The following is a 5,488-nucleotide window of genomic DNA, read 5'->3' on the forward strand; positions in this document are numbered from 1 at the left end:
AAATGGTTAACATAACGAGTTACAACGACTATTGAACAAGGACAAATGGTTCACAAAACGAGTCACAAGGACTAATGAAAAAGGACAACTAGTTTAGACAACAGTCACAAGGACTAATGAACAAGGACAAATGGTTCACACAACGAGTCACACGGACTAATGAACAAGGACAAATGGTTTACACAACGAGTCACAAAGAGAAATGGTTAACATAACGAGTTACAAGGACTTATGAACAAGGACAAGTGGTTCACACAACGAGTCACAAGGACTAATGAAAAAGAACAAATGGTTTACACAACGAGTCACAAGGATTAATGAACAAGGACATATGGTTCACACAACGAGTCGCAATGACTAATGAACAAGGAAAAATGGTTCACACAAGAAGTCACAATAACAAGGACAAATGGTTTACACAACAAGTCACAAGGACTAATAAACATGGACAAATGGTTTAAACAACGAGTCACAAGGACTAAAGAACGAGGACAAATGGTTCACACAATGAGTCACATGGACTAATTAACAATGACAAATGGTTTACACAACGAGTCACAAGGACAAATGGTTAACATAACGAGTTACAACGACTATTGAACAACGACAAATGGTTCACAAAACGAGTCACAAGGACTAATGAACAAGGACAAATGGTTCACACAACGAGTCACAAGAAATAATGAACAAGGAAAAATGGTTCACACAACAAGTCACAATAACAAGGACAAATAGTTTACACAACGAGTCACAAGGACTAATGAACAAGGACTAATAGTTTACACAACATGATCACAAGGACTAATAAACAAGGTCAAATGGTTCACACAACGAGTCACAAGGACTAATGAACAAGGAAAAATGGTTCACACAACAAGTCACAATAACAAGGACAAATGGATCACACAACGAGTCACAAGGACTAATGAACAAGGACAAATAGTTTACACAACGAGTCACAAGGACTAATGAACAAGGACAAATGGTTTAAACAATGAGTGATAAGGACTAATGAACAAGGACAAATGGTTCACACAACGAGTCACATGGACTAATGAACAAGGACAAATGATTTACACAACGAGTCATAAAGACAAATGGTTAACATAATGAGTTACAAGGACTAATGAACAAGGACAAGTGGTTCACACAACGAGTCACAAGGACTAATGAACAAGGACAAATAGTTTACACAGCAAGTCACAAGGATTAATGAACAAGGAAAAATGGTTCACACAACAAGTCACAAGGACAAATGGTTAACATAACGAGTTACAACGACTATTGAACAAGGACAAATGGTTCACAAAACGAGTCACAAGGACTAATGAACAAGGACAAATAGTTTACACAACAGTCACAAGGACTAATGAACAAGGACAAATGGTTCACACAACGAGTCACATGGACTAATGAACAAGGACAAATGGTGTACACAACGAGTCACAAAGACAAATGGTTAACATAACAAGTTACAAGGACTTATGAACAAGGACAAGTGGTTCACACAACGAGTCACAAGGACTAATGAACAAGGACAAATGGTTTACACAACGAGTCACAAGGATTAATGAACAAGGACAAATGGTTCACACAACGAGTCGCAAGGACTAATGAACAAGGAAAAATGGTTCACACAACAAGTCACAATAACAAGGACAAATGGTTTACACAACAAGTCACAAGGACTAATAAACATGGACAAATGGTTTAAACAACGAGTCACAAGGACTAAAAAACGAGGACAAATGGTTCACACAATGAGTCACATGGACTAATGAACAAGGACAAATGGTTTACACAACGAGTCACAAGGACAAATGGTTAACATAACGAGTTACAACGACTATTGAACAACGATAAATGGTTCACAAAACGAGTCACAAGGACTAATGAACAAGGACAAATGGTTCACACAACGAGTCACAAGAACTAATGAACAGAAAAATGGTTCACACAACAAGTCACAATAACAAGGACAAATGGTTCACACAACGAGTCACAAGGACTAATGAAGAAGGACAAATAGTTTACACAATGAGTCACAAGGACTAATGAACAAGGACAAATGGTTCAAACAATGAGTCATAAGGACTAATGAACAAGGACAAATGGTTCACACAACGAGTCACATGGACTAATGAACAAGGACAAATGGTTTACACAACAGTCACAAGGACTAATGAACAAGGACAAATGATTCACACAACGAGTCACATGGACTAATGAACAAGGACAAATGGTTTACACAACGAGTCACAAAGACAAATGGTTAACATAACGAGTTACAAGGACTTATGAACAAGGACAAGTGGTTCACACAACGAGTCACAAGGACTAATGAACAAGGACAAATGGTTTACACAACGAGTCACAAGGATTAATGAACAAGGACAAATGGTTCACACTAGAAGTCACAATAACAAGGACAAATGGTTTATACAACAAGTCACAAGGACTAATAAACATGGACAAATGGTTTAAACAACGAGTCACAAGGACTAAAAAACGAGGACAAATGGTTCACACAACGAGTCACATGGACTAATGAACAATGACAAATGGTTTACACAATGAGTCACAAGGACAAATGGTTAACATAACGAGTTACAACGACTATTGAACAACGACAAATGGTTCACAAAACGAGTCACAAGGACTAATGAACAAGGACAAATGGTTAACACAACGAGTCACAAGAAATAATGAACAAGGAAAAATGGTTCACACAAAAAGTCACAATAACAAGGACAAATAGTTCACACAACGAGTCACAAGGACTAATGAACAAGGACTAATAGTTTACACAAATGATCACAAGGACTAATAAACAAGGTCAAATGGTTCACACAACGAGTCACAAGGACTAATGAACAAGGAAAAATGGTTCACACAACAAGTCACAATAACAAGGACAAATGGTTCACACAACGAGTCACAAGGACTAATGAACAAGGACAAATAGTTTACACAACGAGTCACAAGGACTAATGAACAAGGACAAATGGTTTAAACAATGAGTGATAAAGACTAATGAACAAGGACAAATGGTTCACACAACGAGTCACATGGACTAATGAACAAGGACAAATGATTTACACAACGAGTCACAAAGACAAATGGTTAACATAATGAGTTACAAGGACTAATGAACAAGGACAAGTGGTTCACACAACGAGTCACAAGGACTAATGAACAAGGATAAATAGTTAACACATCAAGTCACAAGGATTAATGAACAAGGAAAAATGGTTCACACAACAAGTCACAAGGACAAATGGTTAACATAACGAGTTACAACGACTATTGAACAAGGACAAATGGTTCACAAAACGAGTCACAAGGACTAATGAACAAGGACAAATAGTTTACACAACAGTCAGAAGGACTAATGAACAAGGACAAATGGTTCACACAACGAGTCACATGGACTAATGAACAAGGACAAATGGTGTACACAACGAGTCACAAAGACAAATGGTTAACATAACTAGTTACAAGGACTTATGAACAAGGATAAGTGGTTCACACAACGAGTCACAAGGCCTAATGAACAAGGACAAATGATTTACACAACGAGTCACAAGGATTAATGAACAAGGACAAATGGTTCACACAACGAGTCGCAAGGACTAATGAACAAGGAAAAATGGTTCACACAACAAGTCACAATAACAAGGACAAATGGTTCACACAATGAGTCACATGGACTAATGAACAAGGACAAATGGTTTACACAACGAGTCACAAGGACAAATGGTTAACATAACGAGTTACAACGACTATTGAACAACGACAAATGGTTCACAAAACGAGTCACAAGGACTAATGAACAAGGGCAAATGGTTCACACAACGAGTCACAAGGACTAATGAAGAAGGACAAATAGTTTACACAACGAGTCACAAGGACTAATGAACAAGGACAAATGGTTCACACAACGAGTCACATGGACTAATGAACAAGGACAAATGGTTTACACAACAGTCACAAGGACTAATGAACAAGGACAAATGGTTCACACAACGAGTCACATGGACTAATGAACAAGGACAAATGGTTTACACAACGAGTCACAAGGACTAATGAACAAGGACAAATGGTTTACACAACGAGTCACAAGGATTAATGAACAAGGACAAATGGTTCACACAAGAAGTCACAATAACAAGGACAAATTGTTTACACAATAAGTCACAAGGACTAATAAACATGGACAAATGGTTTAAACAACGAGTCACAAGGACTAAAAAATGAGGACAAATGGTTCACACAATGAGTCACATGGACTAATGAACAATGACAAATGGTTTACACAACGAGTCACAAGGACAAATGGTTAACATAACGAGTTACAACGACTATTGAACAATGACAAATGGTTCACAAAACGAGTCACAAGGACTAATGAACAAGGACAAATGGTTCACACAACGAGTCACAAGAAATAATGAACAAGGAAAAATGGTTCACACAACAACTCACAATAACAAGGACAAATAGTTCACACAACGAGTCACAAGGACTAATGAACAAGGACTAATAGTTTACACAAAGATCACAAGGACTAATAAACAAGGTCAAATGGTTCACACAACAAGTCACAAGGACTAATGAACAAGGAAAAATGGTTCACACAACAAGTCACAATAACAAGGACAAATGGTTCACACAACGAGTCACAAGGACTAATGAACAAGGACAAATAGTTTACACAACGAGTCACAAGGACTAATGAACAAGGACAAATGGTTTAAACAATGAGTGATAAGGACTAATGAACAAGGACAAATGGTTCACACAACGAGTCACATGGACTAATGAACTAGGACAAATGATTTACACAACGAGTCACAAAGACAAATGGTTAACATAATGAGTTACAAGGACTAATGAACAAGGACAAGTGGTTCACACAACGAGTCACAAGGACTACTGAACAAGGACAAATAGTTTACACAGCAAGTCACAAGGATTAATGAACAAGGACAAATGGTTCACACAACAAGTCACAAGGACAAATGGTTAACATAACGAGTTACAACGACTATTGAACAAGGACAAATGGTTCACACAACGAGTCACATGGACTAATGAACAAGGACAAATGGTGTACACAACGAGTTACAAAGACAAATGGTTAACATAACTAGTTACAAGGACTTATAAACAAGGACAAGTGGTTCACACAATGAGTCACAAGGACTAATGAAGAAGGACAAATGGTTTACACAACGAGTCACAAGGATTAATGAACAAGGACAAATGGTTCACACAACGAGTCGCAAGGACTAATGAACAAGGAAAAATGGTTCACACAACAAGTCACAATAACAAGGACAAATGATTTACACAACGAGTCACAAAGACAAATGGTTAACATAATGAGTTACAAGGACTAATGAACAAGGACAAGTGGTTCACACAACGAGTCACAAGGACTAATGAACAGGGATAAATAGTTAACACATCAAGTCACAAGGATTAA

The sequence above is a fragment of the Silene latifolia genome, chromosome 11 (assembly GCF_048544455.1).
Source record: "Silene latifolia isolate original U9 population chromosome 11, ASM4854445v1, whole genome shotgun sequence".
Classification (NCBI taxonomy): Eukaryota; Viridiplantae; Streptophyta; class Magnoliopsida; order Caryophyllales; family Caryophyllaceae; genus Silene; species Silene latifolia.